The sequence below is a fragment of the Lathyrus oleraceus genome, chromosome 6 (genome assembly GCF_024323335.1).
Source record: "Lathyrus oleraceus cultivar Zhongwan6 chromosome 6, CAAS_Psat_ZW6_1.0, whole genome shotgun sequence".
Classification (NCBI taxonomy): domain Eukaryota; kingdom Viridiplantae; phylum Streptophyta; class Magnoliopsida; order Fabales; family Fabaceae; genus Lathyrus; species Lathyrus oleraceus.
In genome coordinates, this window is record NC_066584.1 from 398,804,861 (window position 1) to 398,815,304 (window position 10,444).

A 10,444-nucleotide genomic window follows, 5' to 3' on the forward strand; every position below is an offset into this window, starting at 1 on the left:
AAGTTCTTTAAAATGGTGAATGACAAGATAGTGGGTCTCACTCCTGCATATCTCCGAGTGTGATGTAGAACTCAAGGCTACGTATTCCGGGTAGAAATTTTTTGTTTGTTGGTCGATTTTAGCAAAAGCTATTTTGTCGCAATCGACGGAAAGCATTGCTTACCCAAAATAGGTAAGGAACGGGTGTTTGCATCACATTTAATGGATTTTTGTATATCAATATTCATGGGAAAACATAACTTATCTCAACTCACATATATGGACGGGCGTTGTTTTAAATTGTCTCGAGATGAACATCTCTTGTTTGGAAAAGAGTTTTTATGGGTGTGCCAAGAGAAAAAATGGTTTGGATGTGTTGGATTGTTTTTTGGGTTAGAAGTAGAGTATTTATGACTTGTAATATTTTAGAACTTGGGTCTAATACTCAGGACTATGACTGGACTTTACACCCAGGTTGTTTTTCCTTCCATTTTATAAAAAAAAGGTCAAAGTTGTTTATGTTAGTCATTTTTGTATTTGCTTGAGAAAAGAGCTTGATGTTGGATCAAGCGTTTTTATTTATGATGGAAATATGAAATGGTTTTAAAATGGTTGATGGTGAATCGATTGCAAAAATGGTGGAAAGATGAATGGGAGGTAAGATTCGTAATGCAAGGGGGAAAATTAGATCACGAGGGGTGTGAATTCAAATGTAGTGACGCGAATTTAAGCACAAGGCATAAATCAAACTCCATAAGTTAATCGAAACGGATATATACAATGTATTCAACGAGATAGAAAGATACAAGCACATGCAAAATATTTACAACACACATCCATCATAAATGAATTGAAAAACTAACACAAAATCACACATGCATGAATTAAAATCATGACTCAAAGATGCAAATGAATGTCGCGTACACGAAGACATGCAAAGCTACAACAAGAAATCAAATTCGACTTATATGTAATGATGTTGGATCGTTGTATCTAACAAAAATTGAATTGTAGATCGCTAAAGCATACTCAGTCATCACAAATAAAGTTGAGAAGTAACAAGATATAGCATCGTGAAAGCAAAAGTAGCGTGTAGAAACGCGAATTGGTAAGAAGAAAAAGTATGGATTATCACTATGCTAAACCATCAGACGCGCATACGAAATCAAATCGAAACACAACAACTGTAGCAGGAAATTCATGATCATCAAGTTATTGACAAGCTAGAGATCAATTAACAAGAGTCGCCACCGCGCTTTTATTGTTTCCAACGGAAAAGGGAAAAGTACGAACAAAACCCAATAAGCAAGAAGTTTTCAAATAAAAACAAGTAAAAATCAGAGATCACAGGTAAGGGGGTTGGTTACACAGAGGGAAGGTGTTAGCACCCAAAGTGTCCTAGGTACTCCTAGGGAGCCCTTTTTGTGTGCATATGTATTTTTGTAAAAAGTGATGTTTACAAACAAATAGAATGGGGGGATGAGAAAAGAATTCATTAATTATATTTTTGTGTTTGACAAGACCTTCGGACTTGTGCCTACGTACCAACATAAAAATGAGGGATCAAAACCTCGTAGTTCGTGCTACAAATTTCAAAATGGATGCATTGCTTTTAACAAAATTTAAGTTTGAAAGGCACAGAGGCCTAAAATGATTTGGATAAGTTAGTTCTTTTTGGATTTTTTTGAAATTTTAAGTCAAGTATAGTTAAGTTTATTTACAAGTTTGATTTAAGAAGATAAGTTTGAAAATGTAATGGCATAAGGCCCAAGTTTCTATCTTTTTGCAAATGTGGTCAAAGTTTAGAACAAAAATAGTCCACACAAAGAAGGTTTTGAAAATGGAGAGAGAGATTTTGAAATTAAAGAAATGGGGAGAAGATGAAGAGACTACCCTATGTGCAAAACTCAAAAGTTTAAAGTCATACTACACTGACTGATAATCTTCAATTGGTTGGTGAGCCAAATGGTCAGCCAAGATACTACCTTTGATTGCTTTCTGAGATCGGTATTCGATATCATACTCTGATAACAACATCTGCCAACGGGCAATCCTCCCAGTTAAAGCAGGCTACTCAAATATATACTTGATTGGATCCATTTCGGATATCAACTAAGTGGTATGATTCAACATATACTGATGCAGGCGTTTAGCAGCCCAAGCTAATGTGCAACAAGTCTTCTCAAGCATTGAATACCGAGTCTCACAGTCGGTGAACTTCTTACTGAGGTAGTAAATTGCAAACTCTTTCTTCTCAATCTCATCTTACTTACCAAGAACACAACCCATACTATCTTCTAGCACAGTCAAATATAGGATCAACGGTCTTCCTTCAACAGGTGAAGACAAAATCGGAGGTTCAAGCAGATATTCCTTGATACTATCAAATGCTTCTTGGCAATCTTCGATCCAATCACAAGACTGATCTTTCCGAAGAAGCTTAAATATAGGCGCACATGTGGCAGTCATGTGGGAAATAAATCTGGAAATATAATTCAAGCAGCCAAGAAAACCTCTGACTTGCTTCTCAGTTTTGGGCGCAGGCATCTCTCGTATTGCTTTGACCTTGGCAGGATCAACTTCAATACCCTTCTTGCTGACAATAAAGCCCAACAACTTACCAGAACAAACACCAAAAGTACACTTATTGGGATTCAAACGGAGTTTATACTTCCTCAAACGCTGGAATAGCTTCAACAAATGCTCAACATGTTCCTCTTCATCAATTAATTTAGCAATCATGTCATCGACATATACTTCAATATCTTTATGCATCATATCATGAAAAAGAGTAGTCATTGCTCTCTAGTAAGTTGCACCATCATTCTTTAAACTGAAGGGCATCACTCTATAACAGAATGTTCCCCAGGGTGTAATGAATGTGGTCTTCTCCATATCTTCGGGTGCCATCTTGATCTGATTACATCCGGAAAATCCATCCATAAACGAAAAGACTTTGAATTTAGCAGTATTGTCTACCAACATATCAATGTGTGGAAGAGGGACATCATCTTTCGGACTGGCTTTATTCAAATCTCTATAGTCAACACACATGCGGACTTTTCCATCTTTCTTCGGCACAGGCACAATATTGGCCACCCATTACATATACTCAGCAGTCACAAGGAAACCGACATCAATCTGCTTCTGAACTTCCTCTTTGATCTTCACAGCCATATCATGATGCGTTCTTCTCAACTTCTGCTTTACTGGCGGGCATTCTGGCTTTAACGGCAATCTATGCTCCACAATCTCAGAATCCAACCCAGGCATGTCTTGATAGGACCAATCAAACACATTTGAATATTCTCGAAGAAGATCAATCAACCCCTTCTTAGTATCTAGACACAGTCGAGACCCAATTTTGACTTCCTTCACATCATCTTGGAACCCAAGTTGACTAACTCAATCTGCTCTTCAAACGGCTGAATAATTTTTTCATCTTGCTCAAGAAGATGGGACAACTCCTCACTCACTTCTACATCACTTTCCTCCTCGGCCTCAAACACAGGGAACTCAAAATTTGGAGAAGGAGAAGGATCAATGTATCCAATGGGGTTAGGAACCAACCTGCATAATGATTTGATATTTTGATTTTAGAGAAGTGATTTTGTGACCAAATATTATGCAGATAGACAATTATATTATTTATTTATGTTTTTTGGTGATTACCATTTCTAGAATAAAGCAAAAAGTAAAAATAAACATCAAAGATGTGGATGAATAGAATTAATTTTATTAATGATCAATTTAAAATGCCCAAACAATGTTCACTTCTCCCTTAGGCATAGGAGAAGTATTTTTTAAAAATATAAATAAATTACTTAGATCGATGCAAAATAACAGGAATATCAACGACAATCCAATTGTTGCATGTCTTTCCATGCGTTACAAAGTTGGTGCAGTCTTCCTCTTCGTTATCCTCTAGCACAGCAACTAAGTGTTGTTCATTGCCATGAATGAACCCTCCGCTACGGAAGCTAAATTGCATATTTTCAGATATAACAGTTGATGAGCCTCTCTGGAACCCCAAACCAGTTCTGCCTTTTTTGTCGGAGACCTCTACCATGCACCCCCAATGATCAATGGGACCTTCTTCTACAATCTTCTGAGCATCTTTCAGAGAGGACATAGGTTCCCCAACACTCTTCTCAGCAGCAATAGATAAGGCTTGGAACAGAGTTCCAACCTCATCCTTAGCTTCCACATACGAGAAAGATGATAGATGGCTAACCAATAACGCTTTCTCTCCTCCCACAATCACTAGCTTGCCATTCTTGACAAATTTGAGCTTCTGGTGCAGAGTGGAGCTAACAGCCCCTGCCTCGTGAATCCACGGCCTTCCCAATAAGCAACTGTAGGCCGGATGGATATCCATTACTTAGAAAGTAATCTGAAAATCACTCTGACCTATATTGACTGGAAGGTCCACTTCTCCAATAACCGTTTTGCGTGAACCATCAAAATCTTTGACGATTACACTGCTATACCTCATGGGAGCTCCTTGGTAAGATAACTTTGACAATGTTGACTTCGGAAGCACATTGAGTGATGAACCGGTGTCAACTAGCACATTTGACAAAGCATCTTCCTTACAGTTCCTTGAAATATGCAAAGCCAGGTTATGACTTCTTCCCTCCTCAGGGAGTTCTTCATCACAGAAGCTCAAATTATTGCATGAAGTGATGTTAGCCACAATGTGATCAAATTGATCCACAGTAACATCTTTCTCCATATACACTTGCTCAAGAACTCTCTGTAGTGCTTATCTGTGCGCTTAAGAATTCAAAAACAGAGACAACACTAAAATCTTCGAGGGGGTTTGGAGCAACTGCTCAACCACATTGGACTCACTCCTTTTGATCAGTCGGAGTACCTCATCATCATCATTGACTTTCAAGTTGCTGGATTCACCAGACTTATCTTTTGAACAACCAACTGGATCTACATTAGGTATCTCCACCTTCTTACCAACAATTGCATCTTCTAGGACCACCGACCCAAACACTCGACCACTGCGGGTCACCTTCGTAACATCAGCGATGCTCACCACTGAACTAGTCGTAGGTAACGGGACCTCTTGACCATTCTTCAACATTGTAGCATTATACTGATACGGTACAGCCTTATCAGATGCATACGGGACTGGGCCTGCTAACCGTATTACCAACGGCGATACTGATCTCTAGCTACCACTCTTGCTATTACTGCTATCATACTAGATTACCAACCGCTTTGGTTGCTTGAAAACGGGCACTATGACATTGACATCGTCATCTTCATGACGGGATTGACAAATCTGGATCATGCCTTCATCCATCAGATGTTGGATGTCCCTTTTCACCACAACACACCCTCTTGGGTTCACGCCACAAACAACACAACCATCATGGTCATGTTCACAGTCACTCACCATACAGATGTCCTTGTGTATCTGCACCAAGGCTCCACGGATAAAACGCACATCAAAAACTTTGTACTCACCAGGAAAACTGTTCACCATATTCACTGAAGAGTTCCCATGAGTGGGCAAAGGATTTGCTTTCACATTCGGTGTGCGGTCCTCAAAGGACACCATACCACTCTTCATGAGCTTTTGAACCTCATATTTCAATGAATAGCAATTTTTAATGTCATGCCCAGGTGCACCTTGGTGAAAAGCACAACAAAGCTCAGGTTTATACCACCAGGGAAGTGGTTCTGGGATCTGCGGTGGGTTCCTCAGTTGAATTAAGTTTTTGAGGACCAAGGATGGATACAGCTCTGCATACGACATAGGAATCAGGTCGAAAGAGACCTTCTTCCTCTCAAAATTCTGCTGATGTTGGTTGTTGATATTGTTGTTGTTGTAGGTGTTCGTTCTTTGTTGCGGTTGTTATTATTGATGTTGATGTTGTTGTTGTTGTCGAATTGGTGTTGTTTGCTGATTAGAAATACCGGAATCACTGATGACACTTGATGATGATGATGTTGACGAGGTGGTGGATTTCTTCTGATCTGAGGCCTCCTCTGCCTCCCACTGGAAATTTCATTGGTTTCACTATCCTTCCTCTTGCTGAAACTACTGCCATACTTCTTACTCGCTGACGCCTCATCTCTTGACAAACGTCCTTCACGGACCCCTTATTCAAGTCTCATCCCCATATTTACCATTTCGGTAAAATCACGGGGGGCACTGGCGATCATGCGTTCATAATAAAATGAACTCAGGGTTTTTAAGAAGATCTTTGTCATCTCTTTCTCCTCCAAAGGAGGAGTGATCTGGGCAGCCAACTCCCTCCATCTTTGTGCGTACTCTTTGAATGTCTCCTTATCTTTTTGAGACATAGACCTCAGCTGGTCTCTATTCGGTGCCATATCCACATTGTATTTATATTGCTTCACAAAAGCCTCACCTAGGTCATTGAAAGTGCGGATGCTTGCACTGTCCAACCCCATATACCAACGGAGTGCAGCACCAGTCAGGCTATCCTGGAAGTAGTGAATCAGCAATTGGTCATTATCTCTTTGGGTTGACATCTTGCGAGCATACATCACAAGATGATTGAGCGGACACGAGTTTCCCTTGTATTTTTCAAAGTCAGGCACTTTGAATTTCACTGGGATTTTCACATTGGGTACCAAGCATAATTCAGCAGCATTCTTCCCAAACAGATCTTTACCTCTCAGCATTTTCAATTTCTTGCGCAGCTCAAGAAATTGATCCTTCATTTCTTTCATCTTTTCATAGACATCCGGACCCTCAGACGACTCAGAATGATAGATGGTATCCCCTATGCAAGGCAAAGTGTGCACAACTAGGGGTGGCATGGACATGATCGGGCTAGATGTCGGCATAGAAGCAAAGGTAGGCGCAAAGCCTTCTGGAACAAAGTTTGGCGGCATTACCCACGGGAATCCGGCGGGCATGTTTGGCGCGAAATGGGCGGTAACAGCAGGCATGATAGAGGTAACCACTTCTGAAGTAACTGTCCTTGCGGGAGGAGTTGCAGGCATTGGAGAAGCTTGGCTCTGAGCAGCAAGAACTGACTCCATCATGGCAGTCAGTCGGGCGATTTCGTCCTTCAGCTCTCTGCTCTCTTGCTCTAGATGCTCCATGATTCTTGGATGATTAGCTCTGGTATTGTACCAGTGAGTTAGCTTGGCTAAAGCACAGAAGAAACACCAATCAGACACCTGGCAAAAACCAGCTTATGCAAATGATGCATGAAATGCAATGCTTGATTATTTTTATTTCCAAGGAACTTACTATATCATTTGCAAATATATATATATATATATATAATATATATATATATATATAATATATATATATATATATATTAATATATATATATATATATATATATATATATATATATATATATATATATATATATATATTATTATATATATTATATATATATAATTATATATATAATATATTATATATATATATATATTTAAATGGCAATTGCAATAATTTGATATGACCAAGAATCTCTTTTTATTTATATGAATTGGAAGGATTACACGGAGTACAATTTCAGAAACAAAAATAAAAAGATACAAGAGAAAAGGAGACTAGTCATCCTAAGGATCCCTAATAACGATGTCAGAAGATCTTGCTGAAGGCACGTACTTCCTTCGAATGCGACGGATCTCGGTCTCAAAAGAAGCCTTCATCTGAGCCTTCTCGAGGACAAGTTAATCAACAATCTTCTTCCAAGCAACGGAAGGCTGAGGCATGCTAGAAGATGAAACCTATGGCTCTCTCTGTCTTTTCGTCACTCGGTCTTCAAGTAGCTCGATAAGTGCATCTTTGTCCTTAGACTCCAACTATAACTCTTCATGCTTCTTGCTCAAAGCACGGAAACGCTCTTCCCACATATCATTCTCTTGCTTCATCTTGGCGAACGTGTCTTCCAACTCCTCTACATCTTGGTTAGGGAGAGTTAATGACTCAACCACAAACATAGACATAGGTCTTTCACAAGGATAAGGAATCTTCAACTCCATATCTCTCTTCTTCACCCAAAGAGTGTAAGCTTCCAAAGCTACACAATTGTACGGACCAAGCTCGGATATTTCTTTCCTATGCACATTATGCCAAGCATGCACAGTCTTCTGCTTCAAATGTTGGGGATCTTTACCCTCTTGATAGAAAATACCTTCTAACAACATGTTATTAGATTTGTCTCTCAAGGGGAACCCAAGTTGACGACGAGCCAAATCAGGGTTGTAGTTAATTCCTCCTTGTGTACCAATGAGGGGCACATTAGAGAATTCACCACAACTATCAATAATCTCCAAACTGCTTAAGGATGGATCATACCAAACTATATCATCATTAATGACAGACATAAGTCTCTAAGACCACCTTAGACATTGTTTGTTCTCCACAAAAGCAGACGTCTGAGGCAAGTGCGAAATAAACCACTTGCACAGAAGAGGAATGCAACAGACAATCGTTCCACCACACTTAGAATTCCTTAGATGCAAAGAGAAATACATATCACCCAACAAAGTAGGCACATGATTCCCAATCAAGAAAAGTCTAATGGCGTTAACATCAAAAAAAACCGTCAATGTTAGGGAACAAAACTAATCCATAGATGAGCAACACAAATATAGCTTCAAAAGCGTCCACACTACCAGCTTGAGCAAAAGTAGTAGCTTCCTTGATGAGGAAATCAGATGACAATCCAAATAACCCTCCTTTCTTCATCCAACGAGCCTCTATCTCAGACTTCTTCAAGTGAAGAGCTTCAGCAATAATACTAGACCGGGGAATCTCCTCCAATCCACTAAAAGGCACTCTACTAGAAACGGGTATCCCCAAAAGATGAAAATACTCCTCCAAGGTAGGCACTAGCTGAAAATCTGGGAAAGTGAAACAATGGTAGAGAGGATCATAGAACTACACCAATACACTCAAAAGTCCTTCAACTACATCAATAGACAAGATAGACAGAAGCTTCCCATGACGTTGTTTGAAGTCCAAGGGATCTAGTACAAAAGATGCTATCTTCCTTAACTCTTTCAAGTCGGGAAATCTGAAACTGTACTTCTTAGTGTTCCTTCATCCATAATCAAAGGTCTGAAAATATTTGCAAATGATATCTTAGTTCCTTGAAATTTTCATGTGATGAATGTTATGATGCGCATGAATGCAACAATCACAAATAAGGGATCACACACAAGGCAAACAAAGGTCAAGGGATGAATCAAGTCATTGTCAAGATCAATCATCCATTTTGGTGGATTATGGCTTTCACCTTATCAACACCCAAGTTCCATTGATATTGACAAGACTTGATTGGATCAACCAAGAATCAAGGGTTTGTTGCAAATCACGAGCATGGAATCTGGGTAAGAACCATCCTAAAGGAGTGAACTAAGGATAAAAACTTGTAGATCATGTTCTAAAAATTTCCCAGAGTCTTAATTCCATCTATCAGATATTACAGGTTAAGATGACTGACTCATCGACCCATAATACTCTCAAGAGAAACTCGTCTGAGTGTAGTACCACGTAAAAATTGTTATCAAGTCTACACTTGAACAGTTTCCGCACTACATCCTAAATATGCCAAGATGGGTTAAATGTTCTAAGGTCCCCAGCTTCTCAGACCCAATTAGAAATAGTAATGCCCAACCACAAATACTTGTGTGACATTTCCAAATCCAAAGGAGTCTCCACTGAGCAGATGGATCTCAAACCAACTTGTTAAGGACTACTCCACACAAGTCTCACATGACTATACCATCTCCTATCTTAATTGCACTCAAGTTCGGGTTAGAACTTATCTCACCACTCAGAGATCACCAAGCACAACAAGCAGATTATATCACACATACATATATACAAACATCACATATATACAAATATATTCACACAAAAAGTAGGCTAAACCCACTGGAGACTACTCTCCAGCAGAGTCGCCACTTAATTTCTATAGCGGGAAATTCATGATCATCAAGCTATTGACAAGCTAGAGATCAATTAACAAGAGTCGCCACTGCGCTTTTATTGTTTCCAAGGGAAAAGGGAAAAGTACGAACAAAACCCAATAAGTAAGAAGTTTTCAAATAAAAACTAATAAAAATCAGAGATCACAGGTAAGGGGGTTGGTTACACAGAGGGAAGGTGTTAGCACCCAAAGTGTCCTAGGTACTCATAGGGAGCCCTTTTTGTGTGCATATGTATTTTTGTACAAAGTGATGTTTACAAACAAATAGAATGGGGGGATGAGAAAAGAATTCATTAATTATATTTTTGTGTTTGACAAGACCTTCGGACTTATGCCTACGTACCAACATAAAAATGAGGGATCAAAACCTCGTAGTTCGTGCTACGAATTTCAAAATGGGTGCATTGCTTTTAACAAAATTTAAGTTTGAAAGGCACAAAGGCCTAAAATGATTTGGATGAGTTAGTTCTTTTTGGATTTTTTTGGAATTTTAAGTCAAGTATAGTTAAGTT